The sequence below is a fragment of the Mesoplodon densirostris genome, chromosome 7, assembly GCF_025265405.1.
Source record: "Mesoplodon densirostris isolate mMesDen1 chromosome 7, mMesDen1 primary haplotype, whole genome shotgun sequence".
NCBI classification, from domain to species: domain Eukaryota; kingdom Metazoa; phylum Chordata; class Mammalia; order Artiodactyla; family Ziphiidae; genus Mesoplodon; species Mesoplodon densirostris.
This window is the reverse complement of record NC_082667.1, coordinates 7976828-7987643: the sequence shown is the minus strand read 5'-3', so window position 1 is coordinate 7987643 and position 10816 is coordinate 7976828.

Genomic DNA, 10816 nt, shown 5'->3' with positions numbered 1-10816 from the left:
GGGCATCAAATCCACACGTGGACGCTGAGGCTTGGAGAGGGACAAAGTTTCACCCACGTTCTTCCAATAGGAGAGGCCAGGGTAGGACTAGAGCTCAGCCCCTGTCTCCAGAGCGGGCTGGGCCTGCTGCCCACCATCCCTGCCTCTGTTTCCTTGGTGTCATTCCATCTCCAGCACATCCAGCCCTGGCTACTTGACTGGGTTTTAAGTTCAAATCCCATCCTTTGCTAGACTTAAGTTGTGTGACCTTAGGCAATTCACTTAGCTTCTCTGAGCCTGTTTTCTTAGCTGTAAAATGGGATAATAGAACCTATTTCACAAAACTGTGGTGCTGTTTTCATTAAACAAGGCCACATCTGTAAAAATGTCTAGCGTGGTGTTGGGCCCATAGTAGGAACTCAGTACATTTTAGCCACTCCTGCCTCTGTCTCTGACCCCTTAAAATGCTAAGCCTAGAGCTAAGGGAAGAAGAGGGACTCAGAAGAATTCTCTGTCACTATCCTGCAGGGGTCCCAGTTTATGGGAGAAAGTGGGACTCTTAGAAAAAGAGACTGGGGACTTCCCTGGTGGCGCAGTAGTTAAGAGTCTGCCTGCCAACGCAGGGGACACGGGTTCGAGCCCTGGTGCAGGAAGGTGCCACATGCTGCAGAGCAACTAAGCTTGCGAACCCCCACTACTGAAGCCCGTGTGCCTAGAGCCCGTGCTCTGCAACAGGAGAAGCCACCGCAATGAGAAGCCCGCGCACCGCAACGAAGAGTAGCCACCACTCGCTGCAACTAGAGAAAGCCAGCATGCAGCCACAAAGACACAACGCAGCCAAAAAGTAAATTAAATTAAAGAAAAAAAGAAAGGAAGACTGTTCTAGAGGACAGAGCCGGAGAAGCACACTTTCCTGACAAGCTGATCTCCATCCCCTGACCCTACCAGGAATCCATCCATCCATTCATTCATCCATCCATTCATTTATTCACTCCTTCACTCATACCTGCAAGCATCTTTCATTTTTTCAACCCTATGCCACATCCATGCCAGGCCCTGGGGAAGCCAAGGTGCCCAGGAACTCAAGTCTAGCAGGGGAGTCAGATAGGCTTTGGGTTCAACCATGTGGTAAGCGCCCCTATAGAGGGAGGACCAACATGCCCCCAGTGGAGAGAATGACAAATTCTGTCCAGAAGGGAACACTTGAGGGGAATCTTCCAAGGATGAGAAGGCATTCAGCATGCAGAGAAGGCAAGGGGCAGGCCATCCTTACAGATGGCCTGGCATGTATAAAGGCTGAGAGGGAGAGGGAGCCACCAAGTACTCGGTATGAGCCTCTTTCCGACCTCATAGACAGCCAGGCAGGGCTGGGAAGGTCCCTGCGACTCAAGTGTGACTCCTTCCACCTGCCATGGCCTATCCTGCCTTGGGATTCTGCCCAGCCAGGCTGCAACCCATTGGTTTTTTTGTTTGTTTGTTGTTTAAATATTTATTTATTTGGGTACACTGGGTCCTAGTTGCGATGCATGGGCTTCTCCAGTTGCGGCACGTGGGCTCTCTAGTTGTGGCGCGTGGGCTCCAGAGTTCGCGGGCTCAGTAGTTGCGGCATGCGGGCTTAGTTCCCCCTCAGAATGTGGGCTCTTAGTTCCCCAACCAGGGATAGAACCCACATCCCCTGCACTGGAAAGCGGATTCTTAACCACTGGACCACCAGGGATGTCCCCAGGCTGCAACCCATTCATTGGCCCAAAGATTCCTGGAAATCTGGGGGGGCTGGGTATGGTAGACTTTGTGTGTGCACGTGTGTGTGTGTGTGTGTGTGATTTCACAACACCCTCTCAGAGCAGCCCCCTTCCTACTGCTTACAGCACCATTCATCTGCACCACCGTACCCACTTTCCCTTGTGCTGGTTGGGAGGGTTAGCGTGTTAGCGTGGCGGGACATGGGGTAGGGTATAGTGTGATCAGGGACTTCAGGAAGGTGCACCAGAAAGCCACAGTCCCTGGAGAGCTGATTATCAGCACCCAGGATATAATCTTATCAGAAGGCCATCAGTGTGGGGAGCACACACATTCCTTGTGAGGGCACAGGAGGACAGCCACCACCAGGCAGCCAGCCAGACACCAAGGTCTGCTGATAAGCTGAGGAACAGACGTGGTGATGACTCCATGGGGCAGCATCTCCATGGTCCGGCCCCACCCTCTCCTGGAAGGAGCATGTGAAGCCACAGACATGCCATCTGGACAAGAGCGTGTGACATGAGTGGGTGACACTGGAGAACTCCGGCTCAGGCTGTTGGAATCAGCTGATGGCTATGCTGCCGTAGGCACCAGACAATGACTCGATCAATCTTTTTTCCCCTTCTTGGCTGGGAAGATAGTATGGCCTTTCCCTGAACATTTTGGACTGTGAGTGTTGACGGAAATCCCTTCAAGGAGCTAATGCATTTGATTTCCTTTTTATCTTCCCACCTCGCTCCCTCCATCACTCGGACTTGGAGAGTTCTTCTATCCCTCCAGGACAGCCAGTCCATCGGTGCTAACTCCTTTCCACTCTCCCTCACCTCCCACGTGTGCTATCCTCCCTCCTGGCCCAGCCTCAGTCCCTTGCAAACCCTCTCCACCCCCTTGATCCTCTCTGTTTTGGTTGCATTCACTGGAAAACCCCCGACCTGGTTACATCTGCCCCTCCACCTACTCTGAACCTGCACCCTTGACCCTGAATATGCCTGTGGAGTCAGATGACCTCACTCATCTCGCTTTAAGTTTAGGATCCTAGACCTCGAACAGGCCCTCAGTACGGCCCGGCAGTCCTACCGTCCTTCCCTGGTCCACGCTCCCACCCTCACTCCTAGATGGCGGTTGCACATCCCCTCCTCTCTTCTCAAGCCTCCAACACATTCTCCTCCACCCTCACGCTCAGCTGATGACCGTGCTTCCTACCTCACTGAGAGAATCAGAGGGAACATCACCGTGATGTGTGATCCACACCCCTGTCCAAGGCAGCTTCTCCCCTGTGCAGAGCCCACCCCCTCGCTGCTCAAGGACGTGGCCCCACAAGTCTCCCTGCCTTTAATGGATCACTTCCATCCACCTAAAGCCCCTGTTTATGGTGTTTAACACTATCTTTTTAAAAAATCTCTCAGTTCCACTTGCTTCTTTAGTAACCGTCCCATTTTTCTGTCCCCTTTTATGATAAAACTCCTCAGAAGAGTGGACCATGCTGGTCTCCAGATCCTCTCCTCCTGTTCTTTTTTTTTTTTTTTTAATGTATTTATTTTTGGCTGCGTTGGGTCTTCATTGCTGCGCGTGGGCTTTCTCTAGTTGTGGCGAGCGGGGGCTATTCTTTGTTGTGGTGCACAGGCTCCTCACTGCAGTGGCTTCTATTGTTGCAGAGCACGGGCTCTAGGCGCACGGGCTTCAGTAGCTGTGGCTCGTGGGCTCTAGAGTGCAGGCTCAGTAGTTGTGGCACACGGGCTTTGTTGCTCCGCGGCGTGTGGGAGCTTCCCAGACCAGGGCTTGAACCCGTGTCCCCTGCATTGGCAGGCGGATTCTTAACCACTGTGCCACCAGGTAAGCCCTCCCGTTCTTTCTAGAGGCCACTCCATTCAGGCTTTACTCCACCAAAATTACTCTTGAAAACATCCACTTTGCTCCATGTTGCTGGATCCAGTGGTCAGTCCTGTCTTCTCTTCTTACTTGACCCGGCAGCAGCGCTGGTCACAGCTGATCAAGCGTCCTTGGATCGCTTCTCTAGCTACACCCATTTCCCAGGCGATCTCCTGACTGTAAATTCCACTGTGGCCCCTCCTTCAGGTCCTCCACATCTCTGCTCAAATGTCACTTCTGCACGAGTGCCACTTTCTCTAAATTGTGTTCCTTCTCCTCCCTCAGGCTTCCTCTCCGTCTCCAGCTTCATTTTTCTCCATTGCATCTATCACTATCTGACATTAATTATTTCTTATCTCCCCTCCTAGAAGGTAAGTTCTACTGGGGCCTGGATCTCTGTTTTATTCATCGCTGAATCTCCAGAACCAAGAGCAGTGCCTGGCACGTAGGAGGCACTCAACAAATACTTGTCGAATGGATGAAAAACTGACCCAAATGAGCTCAGTTCCTCCACCCTGGGCATTCGTACAGCTGTCTGATATTTAAGGTGTGTCCAGGGCAACCACAAGGGATACAAAAGGTGGGCACAGAACTCCTGGGAAACAGACCCCATCAGAACAAGCCTTAACAGGATTGCTGAGCCAGCCATGGGTAGGAGCCTGCATAGCACAGGGGCTGTGGGATTTAACAGACCTCTAGCGCAGGATCTTTCTGAAGGATGATTCCCCTGGATGGAGGGCGACGCTGCCAGGTGCAGGATAGGGGCCACCTTCTTGGGCAGGAATAGCAGGACATTTAGGCTGGGTGGGGAGCCTGCTGGGAGCCTCTAGAGGTACCCCAACCCACTTCCACTGGGCCTCCGAAGCCAGTCGGAGGTTTGGGTAGATCCACTGGAGGTTGGCTTCAGAAGAGAGATGGGACCATGCGGACACAAGAGGCTGATTTGCCAACCTGGCCCCAGCGCCTTGATGGCATAGAGGCTGGAAGATCTGGGCACAGCTTGTGACGAACCCAGTAGCCTGCTTTGACTAGTAGTTCTGGGGGAAATGTGTGTCTGTGTGTGAATTAAAATACCTGGTAATGCCCTGGGGCCCACACAGCTTTGCCTTGGGACTTCCCCTTGAGAAGGGCTTCCTGACTGGGCTGCAGAATTGCAGGGACGTGGCATCAACAGGAGTGGTTGTAAGGACTGAGCTCGGGGCAATGCCGGGGCCCTGGGCTGCTGGGCTGTGGCCAGGATGCATTTGGGACATCTGTCAGCACTTCTGTGGTTTAGACATAACTGGGGAGGGGGCTCTGTAACCATCTCCATTTCCTGCAGCCAAGCAGCATGGATGTCGCCACATGTGCTTGCTTTCCCAGGCTGAGATGCTGGAGGCTTTCAGAAAAAACTCTTTTTAAAAAAAAAAAAATTGTGGATTATTTATACAGCAATAAAAGAACAAACTACATTTACATACTCTCACCTGTAGCAACATGGATGAATCTCACAAACGTAAAGATGAGCAAATGAAGCCCGACACAAAAGATAATATATTGTAAAATTCCATTTATATGAAGATTCAACTCATATGAATTTACATGAAGTATATTAATTATAGACTGTTGGAGGAGGTCATTGAGAGGACATGACCGCCAGTTGACCCGTGAGCTGGACCAGGGCAACTGGGGGCTCCTCGCCCATCCCCTGTCTTCAGAATGTCCGCTCTGCCCCACAGTTCCCACACTAGGAGCTGTTTTAAGGATGCAGCCTTGAGAGAGTAAGGTGGTGTTGAGACCATCTGGACTGAATACCTGACCAATCCCAGTTAAAGCCTCTATATAAATTTTTGGGATTCTGGCAGGCGGACGCAGGGATCTACTCGTCTTTTGGAGCCCAAGACAAGCCTTGTATGTAAGTTCCTTTGCTTATCAAAACTGCCGCCTATCTTGCCAAGGGTGGGGGGGCAGGTGGAGAGGGGATGGATTGGGAGTATATAGAATGGATAAACAACAACGTCCTGCTCTATAGCACAAGAACTATATTCAATATCCTGTGATAAAACCAGCCTAAGGCAGACACTCCCCACTGTCCAGGTTATAACCTGGTGCCAGCAGAGACTTCATAGGGAAGACAGAGCTGTTCCAATTATGTATGTCTTCTGTAGAGGGTATTACTGAGACAGGGAAGAAAAGTGCAAGAATTGGCCGCTGGTGCTACATGGTGGCAGCTTTAACATTTCTCTGGCTTCTACTTTATTTTTTAAATATTTACGATTCTCACCTGCCCTAATCCAATATTTATAAAAGAGGCAGTCTAGAGAAAATATATATATATATATATCTCCTGTAATAAACCATATGGAAAAGAGTATGAAAAAGAATATATATATGTATAACTGAATCACTTTGCTGTATAGAAATTAACATAGCATTGTAAAACAACTATACTTCAATAAAATAAATTTTAAAAAACCTGCCACCTATCAAATGGGACAATGCTGATGACTGTATCTCGGTGATAGAAGCCCTTAAGTGCTTACATTGATTTAATCATTTAGCTGTTGGTCCAGCTATCCCCCTCAATCTCAGTATCAGATGATTCCCTTCAGAAAAATAGCAAGATGGCTATACAGCTGGGTCACTGGTTGGCTAGGCCACTGGTCAAGAACCAATCAGGGAGATGCCTGGGAGCCCTGGAGCCATCCAGGGGAGGGTAGGGTCTTGGGAGAGGAGGAGAGCTCAGCTCAGCCTAAAGCTGTGACCAAATCAAACCTTCACTAATCAAGTGTGTCATCAGCTTTTGGCCTGGGCAAGGTCCCACGGGTCTGTTATAAGTCAAACCAGGTCTGGCAAGGGGCCACAAGCCTGGATTTCCATCCTATTGGCTAGTGTCCCCCTTGTAGTGGGTATAGGGCTGAAAGATGGTCACAGTTCTTTCTGTGTCATATTAGAGGATTCTGCCCAGTAAATAATACCACCCTTAGGGTTGATGGGACTTTGCAAAAAATTGCCCTATAGCATGTTGACTGATTTTGTATCTGATTTAGCAATCTTATTTCAGGATTCCTTCCCTTTTTCCCCCTTGAATATATATATGTGTGTATATATATATATATATATATATATATATACATACACACATATATATATGTGTATATATGTGTATGTGTGTGTGTGTGTGTGTGTGTGCGCCACTTTCTTGTATCCTCCTTTAAAGTGGCTTTGTCATCTTGCTGGCTCTGTCATCTCCCTCATTAGGGAGTTAAAAAAAAATCTAAAGCACATTCCTTGTCTAGTTGTATGGGAATTATTTCTAAGTTTTTGAATATTCTACCTATACATTCTCTGTGTGTCTCTGTCTCTCTGTCTCTCTGTCTCTCTCGTTACATCAGTAATCAGGGGATGCTTAGAAAGCCTCCCTGGGGCTGGACAGAGTCTGAGGGCAGCAAGGCTGATGGGCGCAAGCCTTGAGGGCCTGTCAATGGCCAGGGCACAGTGACCACAGCTGGACACTCAGGCCTATGGATGGGGTGGGGGTGGGACCTATGACCCAGGACAGGGAGAGCCCCATTGGTGAAGGGAAGCAGGTCTCAAGGGAGGCCCCAGGAGGCCCTGGGTGAAGGTGGGAGTGGGAATTCAAATTCCAGAAGCACCTCCAGGCCTGAAGCATGTTGCATGTTGGGCCCTTGGGAAGCTCTCACTACCGTCTCCCCCATGATTTGAGTGACAAAGAGGAAGAGACTTATCCAAGGCCATAGTGTGGGAAGTGGCTCTTCCCACCCCTCCCTAGTCTTCTGCCCTTTGGAGTTAGACCTGGGGCTTCCAGTCCTCCTCAGGAGAGGGTGTGGCCCCCTTCCAGTCCCACCCCAGGGCTTATCACAGGGGCATTGATCTTGAGGCTGATAAGAGCCAGACCTGGAGCCTCCTGGGGGTGGGGGCAGCTCAGGGCCGAGGGAGGTGGTGGGCGACAGCTTAGGGCCCAAAGACAGGCAGGGGAGCCATGGATCAGCTGCGGAAACGTTTACTGCTGGGACTTGGAGAGGAGCGGCCAGAATGGCTTCCCAAGATGTCCTATCTCCAGCCTTGGGACTGGTTAGGGCTGACATTGGTTTCCATTGTCACGGGCAGTGTCAGGCCGCAGGATGACCAGTTCTGCCTTCTGGGAGCCGGCTTGCTGCAGGCAAGGGGAGCCAGGTGAGCAATGCTAGGCAGATGTGTCCTCTCTCCCCACCCACGAGTGAGTGGAGGCCCGGGTACCTGGAACAGCGCTCCGTCTTGGGCGGCCTGGGCTCCCTCCTGGATGGCCTTCCCTTCCTCCAGGATGGCCTTCTCTCCCTTCAGGATGGCCTTTGCTTCCTCCTTCAGGCTCTCATACAAGGAGTTGGGCTGGAACAAAGGGTTGCAGGGGCCAGAGGTGGGTAGCTGACGCCAGGCAGGACTGCCTGCCACGTGCCTGCACGGGAGCTGGGCTGGGAGGCAGGGAGGAGGCACAGCAAAGGAAGGGGGTCCTGGGCTGAGGTCTAACCAGGTCTTGCAGCTTCTCCCCCAGCGCCACGTTGTCTGCTTGGATAGTGCTCAGAGACTCCCGAAGCCTAGGGTTGAAAGCGAGACCCCCGTCAAGCCCCAGACTCTTGTCCTAGGCAGTGCCCCACACCCACAAAACACAGCTCTTGCATGAGCTGCGTGGCCTGGCACAGCCAGGAGCCCAGGGTTTCACCAGGAGCCGCGTCTCACTCTGGCAAAGCTACAGGAAGGGAGGGAATTGTTCTCCCCATGTGACTTGCAGCAGGGGACCCAGACAAAGACGAATTGTGCTTTTCCTCTTTAGCAAGGGAAAACCAGGCTGCTTCATCGCATATGCTAGGCTGGAAATCCTCTAAGGCAGCCTCGGGCTAGCTGCCCATCCCTCTGAGCAGCAGTGGGGGCAGTGGCAGGGCTCTGTGTGGAACTAGCCCTGCCTGAGGGCGCAGGCCAGCTGTGTATGAATAAAAGCGCTGACCACTCAGATCCGTGGCTCTGGGAGCCACATGCAGCCCTGGGGAAAGGACTGTCACACTCCCCACACCCCAGGACCTCTGTCTCCAGGTGAAGATTGGACCCTGGCATTGCCACTGACAGGCAAGCGGCCATGGGACTCTGCAGACCTAAGCTCCAGAGCCAGACATCCAGAGAACAGACCCCTCCACAGCCTCCTTCTCCACAGACAAAACTACCCCTCAAGTCCTTGGATAATTAAAGATGGCGGTCCTGGGACTTCCCTGGTGGTCCAGTGGTTAAGAACCCGCCTGCCAATGCAGGGGACACAGGTTCCATCCCTGGTCCGGGAAGATCCCACATGCTGTGGAGCAACTAAGCCCGTGCGCCACAACTACTGAGCCTGCGCTCTAGAGCCCACGAGCCACAACTACTGAGCCCGCGTGCTGCAACTACTGAAGCCCACTTGCCTAGAGCCTGTGCTCTGCAACAAAGAGTAGCCCCTGCTCGCCACAACTAGAGAAAGCCCGCGTTCAGCAACGAAGACCCAACACAGTCATAAATAAATAAATATATTAATTAATTAATTAATTAATTTTAAAAAAACCCAACCAATACCTATTAAAACAAAAAAGAGAGATGGCTGTCCCTTACAGGTAGCTTCATAGACTGCCCACTAACCAGGCATGTAGGCACGTTGACCAGAAAGAGCTGTGGCCCCCACTCCCATGGGGCAGGCCCTGCTCACATACAAGAACACTGATGCTTGGGAGGGAAGGGACCTATTGGCCAGCAAGGGGGTCACCCAGAGCAGAACAGAGAGAAGGCAAGCGAAGGAAGAGGGCCAGGTGAAGGTGCCAACCCACAGCCGTCAAGCTCCAGGCCCTGACCTCCATCGGGGAAGGCCCTGTCACCCTCCTGTCCCCACCTGCCTCTTCCCAGCTCACCTCATGCAAACATTCTGCAAACAGCTCATTTCCTTGGAGGTCCGCTGGGGGCCCCAGTCTTCCTTATCCAGGAACTGGCACTCCTGGATCTCCGAATCCCTGGGTGGGTGCATAATGAGAGTTGGACCAGAATCTGGAGGCTGGGGAGGGTGGGGTGGGCAGAGAGGGGAACCAAGCCCGAGGCCCAGGCTTCTTCAGTCCTGTCTGGGCCACACCCCCTGAACCCCGCCCCGGGCTGAGTCCTGGCCCAGGTCTGAATGCTGATGGCGAGGGAGCAGTACACTGTGCCCGCCTCCCCCCCGCAGCCTCACACACGTTCACATGGCCTCACTCTGCAGGGCCTTTGGTGGGCTCTGTTGTGCTCAGGAGCTTAAACAGGAACGTGACGGTGGCTTCCTGTTGTGGGCCCGGCTTCTGCTCTGAAGAATCTGAAGAAGGTGGCTTTGGCAGAGAGGGTGCCCTGGTGACTGAAGTGGCATGAGGCTGGCAGCCCAAGAACCGGGGTCCTCCCACCCCAACAGCAAGACGGTGGAGCGCAATGGCTGGGTGCTCAGATCTCCATCCAGGCAGGAGGAGAATTTCTCTAGCCCTCCTGCCACCCCTGCCCTCTGCCTTGGGAGGTCCAGTCACCTCTGTGCCCTGCTCCCTGGAGACCTGAGGGTCTTCTGGCTTCTGCTCCCCAGCAGGCTGTGGCAGCGGCTTCTCCTCGGGCTCGGAGTGGGCTCTTTGTCCACCCCTGTGAGACTGAGGGAGACGGAAACTTGGTTGGTGAGCCATGCCCACCATCCCGCTGGCCTCCCCTTTCCAGCCTCCCCTGGTTTTCTTGGGGCGGCCTCCAGCCTCGAGAACCTCCACCACCAGCTCTATCCAGTAAACCAGATCCCTCAAAGTTTGGGTTGCCAGATTTAGCAAGTAAAAATAGGACACCCAGTGAAATATGAATTTCAGAATAAATAGTGAGTCATATTTTTTAAGCATAAGTATATCCCAAACATTGCACAGACCATACTTACACTTTAAAGAGTGTTTATTTTCCATCTGAAATTAAAATTTCACTGGGGTGTTCTGTGTTGTGTTTTCTTTTTTTTTTTTTTTTTTTTTGTCACACCATGCAGCTTTTGGGATCTTATTTCCCTGACCAGGGACTGAACCCAGGCCCTTGGCAGTGAAAGCGTCCAGTCCTAACCACTTGACCACCAGGGAATTCCCTGGGGTGTCCTGTGTCTTATCTGGCAACCCTACTAAAGCTACATGTTAACAGTATTTTGTAAAATGAATTTCTGCAAGTGCAAGGTGTCAGGGTAGGGGGTGGGGGATAGAATGGC